This window comes from Nyctereutes procyonoides, unplaced genomic scaffold (assembly GCF_905146905.1).
Source record: "Nyctereutes procyonoides isolate TBG_1078 unplaced genomic scaffold, NYPRO_anot_genome, whole genome shotgun sequence".
Lineage (NCBI taxonomy): Eukaryota > Metazoa > Chordata > Mammalia > Carnivora > Canidae > Nyctereutes > Nyctereutes procyonoides.
In genome coordinates, this window is record NW_026575020.1 from 14,365,840 (window position 1) to 14,389,778 (window position 23,939).

At 50.7% G+C, this 23,939-nt stretch overlaps 1 long non-coding RNA gene across 1 annotated transcript; it reads left to right on the forward strand.

The window, feature by feature from the left end:
- Positions 1 to 499: 499 nt before the first annotated feature.
- LOC129517091 (uncharacterized) lies at positions 500 to 5,877 on the forward strand. The gene is made up of 4 exons (XR_008665951.1): positions 500 to 667; positions 1,146 to 1,246; positions 4,551 to 4,701; positions 5,750 to 5,877. It is a non-coding gene; the product is annotated as an uncharacterized LOC129517091 (long non-coding RNA).
- The last annotated feature ends 18,062 nt before the right edge of the window (positions 5,878 to 23,939 follow it).

Here is a 23,939-nt window from a genome sequence, read left to right on the forward strand (position 1 = left end):
ATGTATACCTTTAAGGCTGTCATCCCACCCTTAATGGATGGAGTTCGCTTGCCAGCTGTCCCATCGCCAGGTCTTAGGCCAGCAGTTTGCCATGGTGTGTGGACTAGGAAGGCACGTTGCTATAATAAGATGTGTTTATTTGAATAAGAAGGTCAGGGAGTTAAGTAGTTGGTATTCCAGTCGTATAGAGTCGTTTGCACAGTGTCACTAATAATTAAAGGGGGTTTTGACTAATCTAGTTGCTCTTCCTAAATATACTCTGCTCAAGAAACTCATCAAAGCAGCAAAGTAATCTTTGAGGTTATTAATCTCCTCTGCTTCACAGCTGGGGCAAATTTATTTGCTTGAATTAGCATGTAATAAACTTATAATAAAGCTGCCAGAGCCCCAGCTTGGTAGAGAGTGGCTCCGTGTAATGGGTAGTTACATCTAGGGAATGAGGCGCTGGTCCCAAGGCCACCACTGCAGGCCTGGGGAGGCTGGGGCCTGTCCCCAGAGACTGTATGGAGAACAGGGGCGCTGGGTTTGGGGACCCCAAGATGGAGCTGAAGCTGCCGACTGGTCTACCCTCCTAGCTCTGCCCCGCCCCACTGCCAAAGTGAGTAAGCTGAGGCCCAGAGAAAAGAAGGATGCACCTGAGGCCACACAGAGGACATCGTGGAGGCGGGTGAGCACCCAATAGGAGCTGTGGCTTCCTCACTGCCACCACCTCATTGTTGTCAGTCCTCAGGGGCAGGGCTCCCCCTTCCCTTCCATCACAGACTTCTGTCTGTGTCCCTGATCTCCCTACTGTCTGCCCCTTCTTCCTGCCTCTTCCACACACCACAGCCCCACCAAGACCTGTCTGCCTTCATGACTTCTCTATTCTCCAAAGTAATGCTGCTGCCCCTGGAAGGCTGAGGAAAGAGACAAAAGAGGGAAGGAGGATGTGGAGAAGACTCTCAGGCTCAAATGGGAGCCCCCAATCTCCAACCCCCATCTCCCCCTCTTCCCCCATCCTCCCCATCCCCATCCCCCATTCCCTCTTCTCCATCCCCCATCTTCATCCCCCATTCCCTCATCCCTGTTCTCTAGCCCCTCATCCCTCTAACCCTATCTTTATCTATTCTTTCATCCCCCAATCCTCTGATCCCTTTTTCTTACAGTCTTTGGGGGAAATGGAAAAGGAAGCAGAAGAGAGGCTTTCCAGAGTTTCCTCAGACCCAGGACCTTGAATCTTTCCTTCAGCTACTTCTAGGACATTGATGTGAGTGACACCCTTCCAGCAAAGCTCACACTCACAACCTTCCCAAAGTCACAGTCATTTTTTCCCCCAAGCAATAGACAATAAAAATATAATTAGTGATCACTGGGAGTCTTGAAACCCTAAAATACTGAGAGCCACATATCTAGGCCAAGTCCCTTTTTTGAAGCCAGGCAGAGTAAGTGACTTGCCTCAAGTCACGTACCTCCTGAGTTCAGGGCAAACACTACAACCTGGGTGTTTGGGCCTGCCTCTGGGGGCAACTAGGGGGCATCCAGCCTATGGACTCTTTCAAAGTCATCAAAACCCCTTTAGAGTTTGTAAGAGGAAAAGGTATGCTGACAGGTTACGTAGAAACAAGGTAACAGGACAAGGTCACCCATTTTCTACCATGGACACACACTACTGTTCCCTGTATTATGTATACAGTAAGAACACTGTGGTACATAGCATTTATAAATATTTATGTCTTTTAATTCTATTATCAGCTGTTTACAACTATCTAATACAAACAGGCTATGCCTATGGGAAGAAAGCACACCAAATTGTAAATTGGGTAATGTCTTAAGATGGGTGTTTCCCAAATTTTTGACAAAGAATATGTACTCATTATATTGGAAAATACCTAAAAACTTTTATTTCAAGAAATAAAGAGAGGGAATAGGGAGAGAGGAAGGAAAGGAGGAGAAGAAAAAGAAAATTGGACTCAACATACATGAAGCCAAGGGGCACCTAGGTGACTCAGTGGGTTAAGCATCCAGCTCTTGATTTTGGCTCAGGTCATGGTCTCAGGGTCATGGGATCAGCCCATCGGGCTCCACTTAAGATTCTTTTTTCCCCCATCTTTACTTACTCCTATAAGCGTGTTCTCTTTCTCTCAAAAAACAAAACAAAAAACATACATAAAGCCAGAGAAACTCTGGTCTCTTGGAGAGCTCATGGCAAGATGTCAGGAGCCAATACAGAACCCCCGGCAGGCATCTCTGAGGGATTATAGAGTGCAGAAAATGGTGAACTATTAACAGCCCACATCCCGATTTTTAGAACAAAACATTAAATCCCAGTAAGGACAGGCTGGCAAGCTTGATAACAACTCCCAGCATATTCTTAAGTATAAAGACTTACAGAACAGGAAGCAAGAATCCCAAGGAACCAGCATGAGTTCACCAGGATGAGCAGCGCCTGCTTGAATTCCTGTCCTAAGGACAACTAGAACAGGAGGGACCAGGGGGTGCCTAGACAAAGGGCCCAGTGTGGCAATTCAAGGGATCCATTCCTCAAAGCCTCTGCACCCTGGATGAGAAGGCACAGCGTTGCCTGCCTGAATGGCACAGGCACTGGGGAAGCAGTGATGGGGCCCCACTGGTGGCCCGGTGGGTGGCACCCCCAACCCCAGCAGCTCAGCCCTTGACCTTGTCTGCCTCAACCCTTTCTCAACAACTTGGATGAAGCAGAACAGAAGAGGTGCCTATCAAATTTACAGTTGACACAAAGCCGGAGGGATTGTTAATAGAAAGGCTGGCAGAGTCGAGACTCAGAAATATCTTGACAAGTTGAAATAATGGGCCGAAAACATGTAAAAGGGATAAACGTAAATTCCTGCATTTAGGTTTTATTTTTTTTTAAAAAAAAAGGTTTCATAAACATCAGATGTGAGAAATGGGGCTTAAAAGCAGCAAAGAAACTAGGTAGGAGCCAGTGTGGCATGGTCAGAGGTCTGAAATCGGGGGAAGAAAGAAAGAAGACAAAATTCAGTAGATGTACCAGGATCAGATGCTTTATTTATTTATTAGATTTTACTTATTTATTCATGAGAGACACACACAGAGAGAGAGAGAGAGAGAGAGAGAGAGGCAGAGACAGGCAGAAGGAGAAGCAGGCTCCATGCAGGGAGCCCAACATGGGACTCGACCTGGGTCCCCAGGACCATGCCCTGGGCTGAAGGTGGCGCTAAGCTGCTGAGCCACCCGGGTTGCCTGGATCAGATACTTAAATGACCACATACCATTTCTGTGCACAGGCACTAGGGCTGAGCCCCTTTCACAGAGGAGAAAACTGGCTCAGTGACATTGATTCCAGCTATTAGTGATTCACATCAAGGTACTGGAGTTTAGCAACAAAGTGATTTGAATTTAGGTCTTCCTGTCTTCGGGACTAACCCTTCCCCTTCCACAGTGGGTCAATCTTGATGAATCTAAGTTCATTGCACAGCTTCCTTTCTCTTCCTCATCACTTATGGTTTTGAAAAGGGCGCATCATTCAACTCTGGCCAAAGAGATATGGGGGCAAGTACATTTGGGGAGCTTTTGGTAAAGTTTGCCACTGTTTTAAAAAGAATTCCCCTCTAGGGCAGCCCCGGTGGCTCAGCAGTTTAGCGCCGCCTTCAGTCTAGGGCCCGATCCTGGAGACCTGGGATAGAGTCCCACGTTGGGCTCCCTGCATGGAGCCTGCTTCTCCCTCTGCCTGTGTCTCTGCCTCTCTCTCTCTCTCTGTCTGTCATGAATAAATAAATTAAAATCTTAAAAAAAAAAAAAGAATGCCTAGAAACACCTGCCCCTCCCTCTCTCTTCTGACCCCTAAACCTTGTTAGAATGTGAGGTCTGGAACTGCAGCAGCAGACTGGGCACCATGAGGAATCTGGATTTTATTGTAAGACCAGCCAAATGAGGAGTACATATGCTGGAGAAAAGGAAATGCCCAGGTCAGTGATGGCTCTCTTGGGGCACTGACTGGGCCTAAACCACTCCACCATAGGACTTCTCCTTGAAGAATAATCCTTTTATTCCTAATTGTTTGAGCCCCTTTTGCTTGGGTTTTCTATTGTATTCTACCTGTAAGCATCCTAACACACAAAGCCAAAAGAGTCCCCTTTAGTGGCCTTGGTAAGATCACATTTGGAGTGTTATGCTCAAATCAGACTTGACCAGGATGCTGAGTCTGGTACCCACTCCCCACCCCATCCCTCACCCATTGGCTACCACTAAGTAACAGTGACTTGGGGAGTCTGCCTGAAGAAAAGATATGGAAGGAAAAGTACCATGATTAGGTTCTTCAAATATATACACGCCTGCAATTTCGAAGAGCAACTCAATTTTTTCTGAGTTCCTCCAAGACGAGCTGGAAATCACATGAGAAGAGGTTATAAGGAGGCAGATAATGTTTTGGTGGAATCAGAGTTATTTTCCATGGGATACGTGTCTAGTAAAGAAGAGTCAGCCATCGGTGGAGGTGCCCCAATAGCATTAAAGTAGCCAGCAGAAAGTGGCTTTCAAATCCAAATTCCTGGGATTCTGTGTTATGCACACAGGGTAGCGCTAGAGCCTTCCAGGAAAATAATCAAGTAGAAGACCTAGAAGACCTAGAAGACCTCGTGTCTGCTATCTACTCTCTCATTCCAGCTACAGTGAGACCCTGTCACAGAGAGACAGTTCTGGGAACAACCCTGGACAGGGAATGTGGTAAGTGCCCAGGGTGAAAAAAGGCCCAGTGTTCAGTGAGAAGTCAGAGGTGGAGGTGAGCCCTTCCAGGAGGGAAGGTTGGAGAGGGTGGCCTGGAGGAAGGACACGTAAGCAGGGCTTAACGAATGGGCAGGATCTGGCTGTGAGACATCCCCCCATGAGGGCATTCGGTTGGGCCCCTTGCAGGCTCAGACCTACCTACCTCTGTTCCCAGGACCAATCTTAACGGGAAGGAGGAGGAATGTGAGGTAACCCCAACTCTCAATTCTAGGACTCAGCAACGTCACCTGTGCTGCGGGTACGATGCTGACTCCGTGCCCCAGGTTGCTAGCAGGGCTTTCTGTTGCTTCCAAGACACTTCCTTGCTCCCTTGGTGCCTCAGCTCTGTAGGCAGGGCTCTGCGTCATTTGCGTCATTTGCTATGGCACGGCTACCTGGTCATGGACATTTGTTCAGATCCTTAGCTGCGCTCACCAAACCCCTGTTCGTCCGATAATAGACCCCACCCATAGGTCGAGGGCGGCTACCGGGATTGGCTCAGAGCCTGGTCACTAGCCCCAATCTGACCAATCAGAGTCCTTCACCGAGCCAGTGCTAACTAGAGTTTCTGGGGTCCCTAGACCAGTAGAGTATCAAAGAGGCAAGCTGGCACCTAGGCCTGTTGGTGGGAGCAAACCCAGTCTGTCAAAGAGGAGAAGGAAGCAGGTGGACTCAAGAGCAGAGATGAGGGAAAGGGGTGGATGAAAAGGGAGTCATGGCCTCCTCTACTCTGGTCCCTGGATTCGCCCAATTTCCTGCATTTTCTCAGAACTGGAAACTACCCTCTGCTTCCCACCCAAAAAGCCCCCATGTTTTCCTTTGCAGTTTGATAGGGTTTCTGTAAGCCAAAGAGCTCTGACCAATACTGCAGCCGTTCCCATGTCTTCATGGCTGCCCTGGTGCTAAAACCTTTCATCAGCCACATCCGAATGAAGGCCCCAGGATCTGTCTGTCCCGGCCTGTGTATGGGGGTGTCCAGCCCTGCCCCACTGCTCTATCTTGCTGATAGGTCACCAGGCAGTGCTGTGTCCAGGCCTGAGAGGCCACAAGAGCATGGAAGTCAGGGTGTGACTCAAAGGACAGGAGGAAGGAGTTGGGGTAAGTGCACTCAGGAAGTTCACTGATTTATTTGTTCAGCAACTATGGATTGAGCATCTGCTATGTTCAAGGTGCAAGGTCCCAAGTCTTAGCACAGGGGCCGCAAACTTTCTCTTCAAACAGACCAAATAGTATTTCCAGCTTTGCAGGCCAGAAGGTGTCTGTTGCAGCTCCTCAGCCTTGCCTCGTAAAAGGAAAGCTGCCACAGACAACATCTAAACCAATGGGCATGGCTGGGCTCCAATAAAAATGATTTATAAAAGGAGGTGGTGGGCCAGATTCAGCTGGCTGTCCATGGTTTGCCAACTCCTGACTTAGAACATACAGTTGGGGAAGGGGATGGGAGGTAGATCAGTAAAGCCTTGAATGCCAGCCAAAGGAAAATAGATGTTTCCAAGTGACTGCTGGGAGTCTTGGAAGGTGTTTACACTGGAGAATGCCGAGAGTGGGGCCGACGGGGGCTGGCTCAGCCTCAGCCTCCGAGCCAGGCACTCACTACTCCTTCATGGATTCAAGGAATATTCCCTGAATGTCTCCCCTGTCCAGACACTGTTCCAGGAGCAGGGAAAGAGTGGGGAGCCAGGTAGGCAAGGTGCTGGCCCTCATGGAGCTTCTGCTCTACTAAATGCACAAAGCTCTTCATCACGGAGTCAGAGCCCCCCTCCCCAGCCTCATCTCCTCTACTCCCCACCTGTTAAACTACTCACACTCCCAAGTGTTCCTGCCCACTTCTCTAACTTTGCTCTTCCTGGAGTGGCCTTACTGTCCACCAACCACCTGCAGATGTCCTTGGAGCCGGACTGAGCTGCTCCTCTGGTGAAACCTGGGCCTGCCCCCGCACCTTGTGGCCCTCCCACACCCCCAGGGAGAGCTGCTCACTCCTTCCTGGTTCCTCAGCACTTTGTACCTCCCTCAGCGCCCATGCTTCTCACGTGGCACTGAAGTTCTTTGCTTCCCTAGGGCTATCCCTAGCACCTGGCAGAGGCCCGGCCACGGGCTCAGTGGATATTGGTCGAATGAATGAATGAGAACAGCTTGGGGAAAGAGAATTGTGCTGGGAGAGGAACGGGAGACCCTCAAACCTGGGAGGAAGGCCGTCCACCACCTTTAGGGATTCTAAACACTTGAAAGATACAAGGGATCTTATTTGTGGGCTTAGAACTCCTGTCCGAAATTATTTGTTGAGTGTGAGCAATAATACAGTCTCCCTCTCTGAAACACCGCGGTGAGGGCTCCTTTGTCTGATTAAGGGCTGCCGGAAGTGATTGATGGGCTCCCGCCGGACAGCCGAAATCTCTCTCCTCCTGACAGTGCAAGTGATAGCCGGGCGGAAACTGACCTCAGCTGACACACTCATCTTAAAATATCTCTGTTTCCCTGCGGCCTAGATAAAATAGCTGTCGCACTAAAAGTAAGGGCTCCACTCGGGGGGATGCTGGCTTCTCCCAGGACTGGTGATGGAGCAGCCTGTGATGTCAGGGTTCAGTGGAAGTCCAAATCAAAAGGATCCCAAGAAACTGGCCCTGGATGAATTGTATTCCGGGAAACAGCTCGGTGTTCGGCCTCCCAAGGCTGGGCCAGAAGCACGAGATACGTCATCAACAGCATCAAGGAGCGTATATTCAGCGTGTTTCGGCATGTGGTGCTAGCTTCAGTTCAGATCAAAGAGAATAATGTGGATGTGGGCCTTTCCCAACTATACCTCGCACACACGCAAAGGATGATAATGACCCCGGTCAATGCTATGGGCCTTTTTGCTCGCCAAAGAGCTTTTGGGAACAGCAATGTAGGCAGAGCAGGTGTGAAAACTATTTCCACTTCAGAGGTGAAGAAACTGAGGCTCAGAGAGGTTAAGTGCCTTGCCCAAGGTCACACAGCTGGGAAGGGTCAGAGCAGGGATCTGTTTCAGGGCTGGAGACATAGCATATTCAAAGGGATAATGGAAGAGGCTTCAATGACAGGATTCTTTAAAGAGCTAGGGGGGCGCTAAGGAAACGAGGACCAGGAAGCAACCGCCAGTGTTATAAGGAGCATCCCCCAAAGATGATATGTTGAATCCCTAACCTCACCGTCCCCCATACCTCAGAATGTGACCTCATTTGGAAATAAGGGTCATTGCAGATGTAAATAGAAAAGCAGATGTTGTACTGGAGAGGGGTGGGCCTTTAATCCAATATGACTGGTATCCTTACAAGAAGAAAGGAGACAGAGACATGAAGGGAGAATGCCCTGTGACCGCGGAGGCAGAGACTGAAGAGGTGCCTGCCAGCCACGGAAGGCAGAGGACTGCCGGCCTACCACCGAGGGAAGGGGGGAGGACAGATTCTCCTCTGTGGGTCTCGGGGAGCAGTGCCCTGCCATCGCTTTGATTTTGGATTTCCAGCCCCCAGAACCCTAAGAGAATATAGTCTTGTTGAAGCCGCCTGGTTTGTGGTGCTTTGTTACAGCAGCCCTAGGAAACGAATTCCAATGTTCCCACTGAGGTGGGCAACATTGGCCTCCCCACCTCTAGGGGTTATGTTTTAGGAGTCTGGGGAGAGCGGGATCCACAGCTCAGGGCCTGCCTGACAGGACTGGTCAGCCACTGCCCCTCATGGTCCCTCAAGGAAGGAGCTGGGCAGACAAGCGTCTTGACCTCTCTCTCCTTCCCTTCCTCCAAGGCCTCCCTGCAGCGTATGCCAGCAGCTGGGCCTGAGGAGGAGCCGGCAGGCAGGAGAGCAGGGGTGGTACAGTTTGCCCCCATCAGCTCCCTGGCTCTGAGAGACGATGGCAGAGGGTGCGGTGAGGACCAAGAGGAACAGCTCTCCAGCTCTCCTCTGGCACTCGCCTCCCACCCAGCTGCTAGTTTGGGAAGGGTCCCTTAAGAAGTGGTAGGAATACTTTTGCTCTTTGGGGACCCTCTGGTTTCATGGATGACCACAAATGCATGAAAAATGACAAGAGTGTTAATACACACAATAAATAAATGAGGGAGCAGGGGGAAATATGCTCCTAGTTAGCCAAACGCAGGATGGTCAGGGGCCCTGTTGGCACCCTGCTGACCAGGCTGGAAAAATAGGAATATTGCCTCCTTGCCAAGGAATAGGCAGAAATAGGCCAGTGGTCAAGGTGGCCTGGGAAGGAGGACATGGGCGGGTTTGTGACCCTTTAGCCTTGGACAGTCTGGCTCAGGCTGGAGAAGGAAGAAAATTCTCTCTCTCTGGTCAGGGTCGGAGGGTGGGGGGGATTCAGTGGGCAGGGCTTGGAGCAGGCAGTGGGCTTACAGAGCAGGACACCTGAGTGGGGCAGGTGCCGCCCTGTGGCCTTCACCCAGCAGGCTCAGCGGAGGCCTGAGCTGCCCTGCTCTGTGCCCGAACAGCTGACTCCCACTCTGGATGCTGGGGAAGCTCTGTCTTGTTCAACTGTATTTCTGGGACATAGCACAGGTCCCTAATGAATCTTTAGAGAGCAAGAACAGGGGTGAAGTGGGAGTGGGGGTGGCTGCAGAAGAAGAGAAATCACAGCCCTACTGGGGGGTAGACAGAGCCAGGTCACACAGGTGGCCCCAGTTTGCAGAGGCTTCTGGGTGAAGCCAGGAGCCCCCCCCATCTAGGGGCACCCCCACCCTTCACAGGCACGCCCCAGAGCCACAGGCAGGGTGAACCGCAGAGCAAGGCCCTCCCCAGACCCAGGCCTCAGTGTCCCCACCGCAGACCGCGGGAGCTCCCGCAGGAAGAGTCGGGCCCTCACCCTACCCCGGACTGGTGGCCGCCTGGGGCCTCAGGACAGAGGCCTCCGTCACGGGCCCTGATCCACACAGGTCCGCAGGTTTCTCGGGGCAGCAGGCAGATGGGCTAGAGCCGGAGAATGTGGGAGAGCTCCCGCCAGGTCGGGAAAGGTCAGGACCACAGGGAGGGCCTGTCCAGCAGCCAGACAGTGACCGGGGAGAGGGCCCCCAAAGACCCGCAGACGGAAAGCTCTGTCCTCACCAGAGGCTTGACTAAAAAACCATCCTTCTCCGACTCGGACTGAAACTGAGGCTTTAATTATAGCTTGTCACTCACACGCCTTCCCCAGGAGATGGCCAAGCTGGACGGTCACGGAAATGAAACTCGCGCTTCAGATGGCTCATTCTGTCTGTCAGGAAATTTCAAACTCACAAACAATACTGTCTGCCACTGTGGCAGCACAGTGCTTCCTGGGGCTCCGCGCGACCCCTGCCTCCTGCAGGCCCCCCAACCCCCACCCCTCACCCTCTGCAGGCCCGCCCCGTGGGCTCCTGCCCATGGGAGGGTGGACCAGCCGTCCCAAGAAGCCCTTTCCTCCCACATAGGGAGACACTTGGCCCAGTAGGGCAATGTGACTAGCTCAAGGTCACCCAGCTGAGGGCTGGTGGGCCAGGGAGACACGAGAGCATTGCCTTATGGTGGACTCGTGGTCTCCCTGAAGACTTCCCAGAAAGCCAGGCCCCCCGCCGTAACGGTGCTAACAGTTTGTCACCTCCTGGTGCCAGGAGCTCAGGCTCTGTATAGACCACTTTCCAGTCCTAAACAGCACCCCCACCAATTGGCTATAATGACCTTCGCTCTTCTTCATAAGGAAGAACTAAGACTGAGAGCTTGTTCAGGGTTACAGACCTGGAATCAGGACTTGAACCCACATTTCCCAAGGGCAGAGCCTAAGCTCTTAACCCCAAAACTCTTTCCTTATGCTTGTCCCTGATAAGTGGATGGAAGACCTGGAGTTCTTTCCCTTTGTCTCTGCCAGGAAACACAAATTGCTTCTGGAAGCATCTAGCAAAGGACATTCCCCCACATCATGGAGACAGGCTGCCCTTGAGCCCCCCCAGGGTCAGCTGTGAGCAGGATGATCTGGAAAGAGATGCCCTTGCATCTGTCCCACCAGGTTGGCCAGATGAAGTGCTCACGGCAGGGAGGGGGGCTCCGGGCTCAGGCTAAGCTCCAGGCAGCTCCTCCATGAGACCTGGTGCCCTCACTGGGCATCTTCACATCTTCACATCCCTGAGCCCCTGGGTCTCAGGCTGAGAAGAGGGTTAGGCACTTGAGGGGCTTGGAACAGGATACCAGCTCCCGGGGGCAGGAGTGACCCAGAGGGGCATAGAGTGTGCCCTGCCCCCCAAACCTCTTTCCCACAGCAGCGTATGCGCTAGATTCCCCACTAGGGGCTTCCCAGAATGGCATCCGAGTAAGCTGCTGTGAATTATCTATGTGGCCAAGGTGTCTACCTGGTTTGGGAAAGGAGCAGAGTTTCAGCCTTAAGACGCTCCAGGGCAAGAGGCCTACTCACTCAGGGGCTGAAGGGAAATTGCATTGGCTCAGGGTCCAGGATTGAGAAAACCCAATCCAACTCTTGCCCTCCATTCAGGGCAAGCCCTGAACCCCTGGGAGCCTCAGCTTCCTCTTCTGTATGTAGAGATGACCGCCCCTGCTTCAAGATGGTGATGAGGACTGAGCCCATCCCTCCATGGTGTGGGGGTGAGGTGGGAGGGGGGCATTCTGCGGCCCTAGGATTAGGCCTCTGTCTTCCTGGGAGCCTGGGCACAAGGGCTTCTCAGCTTTTCTGCTCCCCTTAGGTGGAACTGGAAGGCTTGAGGGAGCAGGGGGCAGGCATTTCTCTGCCCCAGGTCAGTTAAGTCAGTCTCTGATGACACCCCAGCAGGTTAAATTCTAGTTAACTAGTTGCTCTTGAGGGAAGGGCTTCTTAGGCACAGAATGCTCTCAAGTATTTCCAAAGGGTTCCTTTGCCAATCCCTATGCAGGAAGCAAGACGGGATCCTTCTCCAATCTTTCCTGTAAGAACTTGATAGAACGCCTGGAGGTAAAACACACAAAAGTTGCATATGACTGGGTCCCTGTGGAGTTTTTCTCTGTCTGGCTTGTCCATACTGAGCCTCTGGCAGTCCATCGATTACAGTCAGAGTTTTCCTCCCCCAGCACGGCTCCCGCAGTGGTTTCTGCTCAGGGAAGTTGTGATCATCTCTGTCCTCTTCCCTGGCTTTCCGATTTAGGGGGCAGCCGTTTGCCCAGTGACCTCCATCCTCTGAGAGAGCTAAGAAGCACTGATTTTTCGTTTGTTCAGCATTTCACTTGTCATTAGGAAGGGACCACCACCGACCTCCTTCGCAGCCCATGTGCACGTAAGGCCTCGTGTGTACACGATGTGCTGGCTCCAGTCCACTCGGGCTCTTGGAGAGCCACCTTTGTGCCAGGCATGGACTCACTCACCATCTCCTGTTCATCTTGCTTATTACTCATGGCCCGGAAGGAAAGGTGGTACAGACTCCCTTTTACAGACAAGAAAACTAAGGACTGGAGAAGTTAGATCACACAGCTGCTGGAGGGGAAGGTTTGCCAAAGCCCAGTGTTTCCACAATGACTGTGTGCTGCCGCCCCTCCTTCTAACTGTGCCTCCCCCACCACCCAGGCCTCCCCGTAAGCCAAGCTCCTGGCCCCGTGAGGAGGCTTTGGATCAACTCCATCTGTACTTGGGGTGAAGTGTTAAACCGCCTTCCCTGATGGGAGGGAAGGCCCTGGCAGCCCCCTCTCTGCAGGGTCCAGTTACTGGGAAATATGCTCAAATCGTGCATTATAGTTTTATGAATCCGCTCCTTCTGTTGTCCTGATTGAAGTACAGAATGCCCGGGGCAGGCTGCCCTCCTTCACAAACCCATTTGTCATGGGAATTGATTAAGAAAGAGAGAGAGAGAAAGAAAAAAAAAGACAGGCTGATGGCTTGATTGCATCTGTTTGAGGCGAGAAGGGGGCCGCCACCTGTCTTGGCCACCCTCAGCTTGCTGGACCCAAGGAACTGCTGGCTCTTTGTCTGCAGAAACAGGAGGAGGAGCACCAGGGGATACTGGGAGGAGCTGGGTGGGGATCCAGATGATGGGAAAGCAGAGCCTCCCCAGTCTGGGGTCTTAGGGCAGTGAGGTGGCCCATTATGTGGAACCATCAGCCTTCAAGGAAGAAACAGAGACCCAATGGAACATTCCACTCCCATTCAACTCGCCACAGGCTGCAGAGCAGTGTTGCTCTGGCTTCAGGGTCAGAGGCAAAGAAAAGAGGCAGCTTTGTCCATCTCTGAGCAGAATCCTCCCACCCCAAGAGGCAATGGAGCAAATCCTAGGAAACAGAGGGTGGTGAGGAAGGGTAACCTCAGGGGTTCACCTATTCCCCCCCATCAAGATTGCCCCAACATGGGAACAGATCCTGGTCACTCTGTGACTCGGTGCAGAGGTAGAGTCAGACCCTGAGGAAGGCAGCCATGGTGCCACCTGCAGAGAGAGGGGCTATGCTTATCCCAGGCTTCTGGGAGAATCACAGCATTGCAGACCACTGAGTCTCACTCCCTTGTGTGACAGAGAAGAAGGGACTTGCCAAAAGGGCACACCTGACAGTCGCAGAGCCAAAACCCAGCTCACCTCATGATCTCCAAGAAATGTAGCAAGAGGGAGCAGTAAGAATGAGCCATTCTCCTTGGCCATGGGACAGTGAGAGAAAGGACATCGTCCCCTTGCCAGGACAAACAGCTGGATCAACCTTGGCTTGCAGCAGGGAGGCCAAGGCCTCTCGGCCACCTCCCATCAAGCCTGGGTTTTGGATTCTCATGTGTCCAAACCCTGGCTGCTGCTGCTTGGAGGAAAGGGACCCTGTGGGGAAGGAAAGGGGAGAGGAGGGCCAGAGGAGGGCAGCTGGGATGGAGGAACAGGTTTGTTCACACATAGAATGCCCAGGATAGATTTCTGCCTTCAGCACGAGGCTGGAAGAGTAGACCCATTGAGATGCCATGTTGCTTTCCAGAGGGTGTCCCAAGGGGCCCAGAGCCAGAAGGCCCACATGGAACTGGAGCTTCTCCTCCTCGTAGGGCAGAAAGCAAGAGGCATGCAGCACCCAGCAGCCCCAGACCCCTACAACCCCACAGCTGTGCCCAAGGCCCCACCGAGACACCCTTGGGGCTGAGCCCCTTTCCCACTCACAGAGTGTTTGCCAGCACAGGGTGGAAGGAAGACGGCCACAAATACATCTTCCAATTCCAGCATGTGTGGCTTGTGTGCCTCTTTACAAATCTGACTGAGTACCTGCAGGTGCGGGCCCAGGGATACCAGGATATACATATAATACAGAAACTTCTGAATTATGGCAACACCATGGTGAAAAAAAGGCTAAGATGCATGTGAGCAAAGATATTATAGAAGCACCAGGGCTCAGAGCCAGGGAGGAGAGGCGGTCCAAGAGAGCTTCCTGCAAGAGTGAGTCTGAGGGGATGGGTGGAGGGAGGGGCCAGGGGAGCCGGTGAGACTGCGGAAGCAGCACCCAAAGGTATAGAGGGTGGAAATGGATGGTGGGCTCGGAGGACAGAGCTTCGGGGGTTGTGAGGCTGGGAGGTGGGCTGGCTGGGACTGAGGGGCTTGGGTGGACTTGGGTGCTGAGCAGGGCCTGTGGTACCCACTGAGTGCACCCTCTCTGGTCCTTTCTGGGCCGTGTGCTGCTGCCAAAGATGGCCCCAGGCTTGAGCTGTCATGTGGCCCTGCTTCTAGGTCACCCTCAGGCCTAGGAGCCATGTAGCTCTGTGCTCCCAGCCACCACTCCTCAGCCAGGCCAGCAGCAAAGCCCCCCCCCCCCCCGAAGGGCGTGGGGCTCTGCATCGGCTCAATTTGATGGAGAGATACCTGAGCAAGACACTCTCAAATGTTAGACCCCCAAAAAGCAAGGAGAATGCCCACCTGGGGCTTGATGGCACAGACCTCCTTGTGCCTCTATCTATACCAGGAGCTCTAGGCTCTGAGTGCACAGTATGGTCATCAGGGTTGCTCTCCCTGGTCCCAACGCCTGTGCCCTGCCCAGACCAGTTATGTGTTCCCAGGGTGGGGCCTGGGCCTGGCTCTATTAAAAAGTCCCCCAGGTGATTCCCTCAGCAGCCAGGGCTGAGAACCACCAGCCTCTACCAGCCAACTCAGGTTCTGGCCTCCTCCCTGGCCTCTGTCCTCACCCGGCTCTCCTCCTCCTGCCTCTTCTTCCTCTCCTCCTCCAAGGCTCTCCCCTCTGCTGAGCTTTGGGTCTCATCTTCTCCCATCACTTGAAGGACCAGACTCCAAAGAAAATGATAATAATCATAATAATCATAGCACGTAACAGGTACCAGCCCTATGGGTTCTCCTTTAGATTTCTCTCCTTTACGGAAGGGCCTCTTATTGTCCCTCTTTACAAATAAGGAAACAGCTCCAGGAGGTAAGGTAGAAAGCCCAAGGCCCCAGCACTACCGAGAGGAGGACCAGGACTCACGCCCAGGTCCCTCTGCCCCCAAAGCAACGCCCTTAGCTATCATGGAGACCACGTGTCAATCACCCCTTAGCTCCCACATCCCCGACTGCCATGGCCTTATGCTTCCCTAGCAGGTCCGTCTGTCGCTGACCTCAGTCTTTCCATCCTGGCACCCGAGCTAGTCTGCAGGCCCCAGGACGGATGCAGGTCCTCGGGTCTCCACAACGTCTGCCCAGGTTGATGCTCCCGGCAGGCACTGGGCCTGCAGAGTTTCAGAAAGGCTTTGGTATAACCTGTTTATCTCATCGGTCACCCTGACCATACAGTGACCCCTCAAGCCAACACCCATGCCCTTACTTTTCAGGGAGGAAGAAAGGATCATCTGATTTAAATAAAGTTTTTAAAAAATCCAGCAGCTCATAAAATGTTCCATTGCACCCTGTGCCTGTTTGGTGCCGAAAGCATGCAAGTGCTTAGAGCGTTCACTCCGCCCCCACCATTTCCCCGTGTCTTCTGGGCTTCCTGCCATGAGGATGATCGTGGAGATGCCTTTGTGCTTCTTCCCTGGGTAGAGGGAGAAGGAGAGCGAGGTGGAAGGTGTGGCCTGGGGCACGACAGATGCTGTGTGCTACGGGGCTTGGAGGGGAGATGTGGCAATGTGTGTGCACCGTGTAGGGTGGGAGGTGTGTAAAGGCTGTGCATGGGTTGTGATGTGTGTTGGGGGGGCTGTGATGGATGTGTCTCGTAGCCGTATATGTATGGGGGCAATTTGTGTGCAGTGTGTTGAAGGGTGGGCATGCCGTGTGATTTGTGAGGGGCGTGATGTATATTTGAAGTATGTTGTATGGTGTGTTGGTATAGCTTGTGCCTTGACATTCCATATGACCAGTGGTGTCTGTGTGGCACATGGTACATGTGTAGCCTGTAATATGATATGTGGAATGATACATGTGGGGAATATGATATATGGAATGAGATGTGGGGACTGTGTATGGTGTTGGGTACAGGTAGGCAATATGTGACATGATCATCCCACTCCTAGCTTGTCTACCTGGCCTGGATTCTCCATGAACCTTTGTGAGGCTCACAGACTCAGAGCAGAGGAGCCCCATCCCAGAAGTGACACGGCAGCCATCAGGGTACTACTAGACTCCCCCCCAGGTTTCCGAGCTGCTCAGAGCCCTCCAACCTGGGGCTCAGGATGCTCAGGATGCCAGTGAGGAGAGCATCCACAGAACCTATGAATGGGCAGGGCTTCACTGACTATAAGTGGCAATCCCCATATTGGGTTGTTGTTTTTTTTAAGATTTTGTTTATTTATTCATGAGATACAGAGAGACAGATAGAGAGAGAGGCAGAGACACAGGCAGAGGGAGAACCAGGCTCCATGCAGGGAGCCCGATGTGGGACTCGATCCCAGGACTCCAGGACCACACCCTGAGCTGAAGGCAGACGCTTTAACTGCTGAGCCACCCAGGCGCCCCAGCAATCCCCATATTCTTGTCTTTTTCCAAATCCAGGTGGCCAGGGTGATGGCTGGGGACATGAACTGGAGAGAAAATTCCCATTTATCACCTCCAGTTCACAATAGGCTCAGCCCCACACCTGACATAACCCTTAGAAAGTTTGGGTTCGTGTGGCTCAGTCTCAGGGCACCGTCTGACCAAGCCACTCCTGACTCAGTAAGTAGGAGGTTCACAACCAGGAACCCCAGCAGCTCTCATCAAAATCCCATTTGTTCTCCTACCTACTTCCTTCTTACCCTGCAACTCAAGTGTGCCTCTCCTCAACCCCTTGAAAAAGCTCTTCCTTCACCCCAGACCCTACAAGCCTCCTTTCTCTTCTCCCAGCTCTCCCAACCCCAGCACTTGATTATGTAGATCTGTGTGCCTCTCTTCCCACAAGAAGGAACCATTTTTCTCTAGGGGGTGAGGGTAAGCTGATTGTTGTAGCCTTCTCCTTGTAAGAAAGGGACATCAGGAATAAGCACCACTTTCATAATTTGATCAGGGCACATAAACCAGGTGGCCGGTGTGAGTTGCATGTCCTCCCTGGGACTCTGTTTCCACAGGTGGTCGGGCAACCATCTGCCTCAGAAAATTCAGATGTCCTAAAGAACCAGAATAACACCAGGGCAATGTTATAGGGGAGAAGACTAGTATGTACGTAGGTTATCTTTCTCATTTTGCTTCCAGCAAGGCCATGCCCATGGCAGGAGAGCAGCCTTGCCAAAAACCGATGGGAAGCTACAGAGAGACCACTTGAAACTCAGATTGGAAACCAGCACCAGTACCTTCCCATGACACGGGGTTGGGATTTAGGGGGCCGGCTAGGTGGGTTTGCATGTGACGTTCCTTCATTACCAAGGGCAGGGAGGCTGACTCTCCCTCCCTCCAGGTGACGCTCTTGTTTCCACTCTCTGCACCCACCCTCGCCTTTTCTGAGGCTCATTTTCTTCACTTGTAAAATGAAGGTGACAATTGAATAAAACAGTGCCTTCCAAACCAGTCTTTGGAACGAGTTCTGCTTTTTCTTACTAGATGTGAGACCTCGGGCAAGTTTTGCAACCCCTCTGTATCAGTTAGCTATTACTGTAAAACAGCCACTTCAAAACTTAATGGCTTAAAACAACAATCAGTTATTATTTCTCATGAATCTAGAAGTAGCCCGAACGGTTCTGCTGATGTGAGCCAGGCTTGGCTGATCTTGGCCGAGGTCACTCGTGCATCTGCAGGCAGCTGGCAGGTCGGCTGAGGCTGGCTGGTGTAGGATGGCCTTGGCTGGAATAACTTGGCTCTGCTCCACGTGGCCTCTCATCCTCCAGAAGGCTAGCCCAGGCTTGTTCTCCTGGCGGTGTTTAGGTCCAAGACAGTGAGTGGAAACACATGTGGGCTTTTCCAAACCTCTCCATTAAGTTTGCTGCCGTCCCATTGATCAAAGAGTCATCTGGCCAGGTCAGAATGGAAGAGGCCTACGTTGCAAAGGGCATGGACCTGGGGAGGAGGGTAATTAGGGCTGCCGATGTAACCAATCTACCACGCCCTCCAGACTCAGTTCCCCTCTTTCAAATTGAGGTGAAATTCAGATAAGATAAAATGAACCATCTTAAAGTGAGCAATTCAGTGGCATGAAGTCCATTTATGGTGTTGGGCATCCATCACCTCTACCTGGTTCCAGACGTTTTAACTGCCCCACAATAAAACCCCGACTCTATTATGGAGGTACTCCCCAGCCACCCCTGCCCCTGGCAACCACTAGTCTGCTTTCTCTCCATGGCTTTCCCTGTCCTGGACATTTCATATAAATGGACTCTGTGACCTTTTGTGTCTGGCTTCTTTGACTTAACGTGTTTTTGAAGTTCTTCCATGTTGTAGCGTGTTGTCATCAGCAATTCATAGTTTTTTTACAGCTGAATAATATTCCATTGTGTGATTAGACCTCAACTTGTTTATCCATTCATCCATCTTTTTTAAGGTTTTATTTATTTACTTGAGAGAGTGAGCAAGTGAGAGAGAGCATGAGCAGGGAGGAGGGGCAGAGGGAGAGGGAGAAGTAGACCCCCACTGAGCAGGGAGCCCAAGGCAGGACTAGATCCCAGGACTCCAGCTGAAGGCAGACACTCAACTGACTGAGCCACCCAGGCATCCTATTCATTCGTCTGTTGATGGACATGTAAGATGTTTCCACCTTTTGGTTATGGTGAATAATGCTGCTGGAACATTCATGGACAAGTATCTGAGTACCCACTTTCCATTCCTTTGGGTACATGCCCAAAAAAGGAGTGGAATTGCTCAGTCACACAACAGTTCTATGTTTCCCTTTTCGAAGAGCCCAGTTTCCTTTCTTTTTAAAATGGAAATAATGACATTCTTGGCAGGGAGGCTCGGGGGCTTAGAGAGAGTACATCTAAGATGTTTCGCACAGAATGCAACCTCAATAAATGGTTGATATAACTATTCTTTGGTTCCTTAATTTAATCACCATTTATTGAGCCCAGGATCAGGAGTTATGTGAGGTGCTGGATGGATATATGAATGTATAAGATATAAAATATCTATAAAACACATGTCTATATTTTTATAGACATATAAACGTATCCCCAGGGTCCCCTCTAGCCCAGACTCACTATCACAATGGTTCCATCCTTGCTTCTTGCCGTATGTGTCCTTCACAAACACAAGACAAAAGGTGTTCTCTCTCTCTCTCTCTCTCTCTCTCTCTCTCTCTCTCTCTCTCCCCTTAGCCGATTCCCCAGGAGGCTGCAGGCTTCATCGCTCCCCACCTGAATCAGTTCAGACCACCTATTTCAGATCTGTCGGCTCTTATAAATGTAGCCACACACCCGCAAAGTGAGATAAAATGGCAATGTGATTAGTGTGTGTGTGTGAGTGCGAATGCTTATGTGTCCCTGTCTCATTCCTTTTGTAAAGATTAATACATCAGAGCAAGCACTTATGAAAGGAAGAATAAAAAAAGAAAAAACAACAACAACAACCAGGTCCAATTCTCCAGACATTCAATAACCAAATGTCACCCACATGGTAAGCAATAAAATAAAAATATATGCTTAGCAGAGGCAATATAAATATGATGTATATTTTGAAGTTGGATAACAACACGGTGGCATAAAAATAATACCCGGTGGCAAATTCAGGAAAGCGACCTTTTTCAAACGTGGCGTTCCTTTGGGCTGCCAGTCCTAAAATATCGCAGCGACTTGAGCAGTAAAGCAGAGGTTGGTTTAAATCTGACAGGAGCACCCTGGTAATGAGGGCATGGAAATTCTTGCCAGCGTTCTGATGCCAAGGCAGCATCTTATTTCCCGCCACCCTCCCCACCCCCTCACTCCTGAGAACCTCGCCTCAATCTGCCAGCTTCGTCCCCTCTGCCTGTCACAATAATCCCTTACTTTTCAGAACTCCTTCCCAGACATTATTTCATTTGACCTTTACAATCTGCCTCTGAAGTTGGGAGGACAAGTATCATCATTGCCATTTTATGGATGGGAAAATGGAGGCCACACAAGTCACATTAAATCTGGCACCGCGCCTCCACCCTAGGGAGAGAATATTTCTTTTCCCTCTTAGGGACCATCATTGTCCTGCTCTCACGTGCATACCAAAAAAATCATTGAAAAGATGTTCACAGAAAACAGATACCTCTCTGCGGCCCAGCACAAATCGAGGTTGCTCATTACTATTTGTTTAGAGAATACAAACCAATTTTTGCATCAGCCAAATAAAATATTATTAGAAAGCTGAATCTGAGAGTGTACAGGTAAACATCAAAATATATCAAAAATAGATGCTGTCCATTTCTTAATATGCATACTTTTTGTGACCCTTAGGCGCTGAGGTACAAACATTGGAGTGGTTTGAGGTCTTGAGCCTCAAAATGAGAGCTGTAGAATTGGAATGCATACTGTTGTTATAGAGAAGAGAGCAACCAGCTGTGTGTCTTTAGGCAAGTCAGTTGAGCTCTCTGAGTTTTCTTTTTCCCCATGATGGAACATGTAGAACTAGATGACCACTAAGCTGCTTTCTAGCTGTGAAAGCCTACAGTTTTATCTCTGAAACAAAGTATTCAATGCTGGTCCAGGAGAGCCCTGGGTTGCTCACAGAGGGGTCAGTAAATGGACCACTGATGGAACCCCAACCTCTAATGCATTCAAGGTGTGGTGGGGCTGGGGAGTCTGCTCAAGAACAAGACGTGGGCCCTGGTCCTAGATCGGCCACTAACTCATGGTATAACCTTGAGCTTCTCCTCTGTTAAATGAAGAATTTGGACTAGGTGAGAATGGGAAATAAATTTCACATCACGTGCACTCTGGCTGATAGATGGGGGCTGCCTGGAGTGTGGTGTTGAGAAAAAATGAGGCTGCCTCCAACTCCAGAGGAAACAAGGACTGGGATTGATTAGTGATGTCTGCCATGGGTAAGGGAGGGGGTGGCTGTGTGGGAGTTGGCCTTCCTTGGAGGAGACTCTCACAGTAGATGGCCTCTTCCAGCTCGATGCAAATGCCCCATGAGTAGCACCCAGAGAACTGGGGGTTCAGAGTCACTGATGCACAGGAAGCAGAACTTGGCTTGTTCAACTGTTTTTATATTATCCATGGCTTGGGTTTAAATAATCTGTCCCCTGATACCACTGTATTTCAGAAATTGCTACCTAAGGCAAATTTTCCACTTTTAAACTCATTTCCTGAGTCGGTCTTTTTAAACCCCACATTAAATATTGATCTGCCCTGGAGAGATCTAATTTATTTAGTAGAGACAGGTTTGACTCCACCAGAACTGTCAAACCCAGAAATGGGGCCATGCCCCTCCTGAAGCAATAACCAGCCAGGATGGTGACAGGCATGCCAAGGACACTGGAACCGGGAACCAGCTTCTTCCCTCTCTGTGTCAGGGACAGGACCTGCTTTCCCTGTCTCTCTCGCACCCCAGATTGTCAGGGTATCTTTGAGAACCTTTCCTACAAGGATGGACATCTGAAAGTCAAGGCATTCACTCTGTGCGGGCTGGACTCCCCAGCCTATGCTCCAAGCTCTGACCTTCAGACCCTGCAACCTCTCCCTGGAGTCCCAACTCCTGCCCAGGGAAGGCTGCACTTCCACTTGGACCTTGGTTTTAAACCGCAGCCCCTATGAGCTTTGACTTACTGTCTTTCCAAATGACAAATTGCCAGCTATCTCCTAAAGGAACCCCCTCTGTGCTTAGTAGTGTGATTCCAATGAAGAGAGAGAGAGAAAGAGAGACTCAGCTCCCCACAGCCTGAGGACACAGCCCAGCACACCAGGCTGGATGCAGCGATCCAGCCTCACCCTGGGAGCTGGCCTCTACCTTCTGCACTCCCAACACCGGCTTCCATCACCTTGCACTCTGGGCTGATCCAGCATAATTTCTCTCCATAACTTACGCTTCCAAGCACAAATGCCAAGATTCCCTTCTGGGTTTCTCAAAACATCTGTTTGGGGCCCCACAAACAAGAGTCCCTGCGGCAGGGAACACAGCCTATCTGTGGGTTAGGGAACCAAACTGTAATTAAAATCTCAATTATCCTGCCATACCTATCTTTCCTCTGTTAATTCACCCAAAAATCCCAACCAGGTAGGCAGGGTTGTCATCTCCTTGGGAAACACGGGGAGACTGAGGCTCACCACCAGCCACATATGCCTGATTAAAATTACATAAAATTTAAAATTCAGTTCCTAAATCTCATTCTCCATGTTTCAAGAACTCAATAGCCACACGTGACTACTATGGCAATACTGACAGCTCAGAATTCGAGAGCATTCCTATCATCATAGTAAGTTCTATCAGATGGGGCTGCAGGAGTAAAGTAACAACCCTGTGCTGTACAGAAGCTGAGGGCAGGGTTGGTATTCAAACCAGGCCGGGTTGTCTGCAGAGCTGGAGTGCCAAACCAGTACCCTTTCCTGCTGCTGAAAGAAAGTCAAAAGGAAGGTGAGATGAGCAAGAGGTCAACCAAGAGATCTCACCAGAGTGAAGCCTTTTGGAGACAAGACGTGTCAGAGACAAGACCTCTGAGTAAAACCTCTTTCCTGGCTCCTGGTCATGTGACAGCTGTAGGCAGCATCTTGAGCAACATTGTCCTGATGGGGTCTTTACCCCATCCACAGTGTCTTCTGGGCTAGAAGTGAACGGTGGGGCTTGATCTCCATCTAGCATTTCCATCTCCTATGACCCTGGAAAGGAGAATCAAGCACACAACTGGGCACAATAGAATGGGATCTTCCCCACACTGCCATGTTCCTGAGCCTTCTTAGAGATGGTGGAGGTCAATCAAGGTCATTGATGGCAACGTTTTGTGCCTCACTTGCAGTTTTGATTCAATTATCATTTGTGATACACCTGTTATGTGCCAGTCCCTGAATCAGGCACTTTTTACATATGCGATCCAAATAAATTCTGGAGCCCGTGTGGTTCCAGAATGTCCATAAGGTAAAAACAATTTAAAATAATCCTAGTCTTGATTTGTGTCTCTCTATACTGAAAGGGATTTGAATTGTAAATCGTAGCATCATTTCTGTTTTTTCACTGTGCACTTGTACTTACACTTTATTTTTTATTTTTTTAATGATTATTTATTTATTTGAGAGAGAGAGCAAGAAAGTGAGAGAGCAAAGCATGAGTGGGGGGTGGTACAGAGGGAGAGGGAGAAGCAAACTCCCTGCTGAGCAGGGAGCACAATGTGGGGCTGGATCCTGGAACCGCAGGATCATGACCTGAGCCAAAGGCAGAGGCTCAACCACTGAGCCACCCAGGCGCCCCCCCCCTTTTTAAGATTTTAGTGCACAGAGATTTTTGGGCCCTTTTGTCAAACCCACTAGCCATTGCTCTCCCACACCCACAGCCCCAGGCACCCACTGATCTGCATCCTGGCTCTATAGATTTGTCTGTTGCAGACATTTCACATAAATGGTATCATAAAACATATGGCCTTCTGTGACCCGCTTCTTTTGCTTAGCACAGTATTATAGCACAATATTATATGATTAGCAGTTCATCCCTGCCCTATGGCCAAATAATATTCCAGCGTATGGATGTACCACATTTTATTTATCCATTCATAGACATTTGGGTTGGTCCACTTTCAGGCTAGTGCAACTAGTACTATGAACATTCATATATAACTTTTTTTCAAATATTTCATTCATTTATTCATGAGAGACACACAGAGAGAGGCAGAGACACAGACAGAGGGAGAAGCAGGCTCCCTGTGGGGAGCTCGGTCCCCCCAGGACTCCAGGATCACGCCCTGAGCCAAAGGCAGACGCTTAACCACTGAGCTACCCAGGCGTCCCTCGCATAAGTTTTG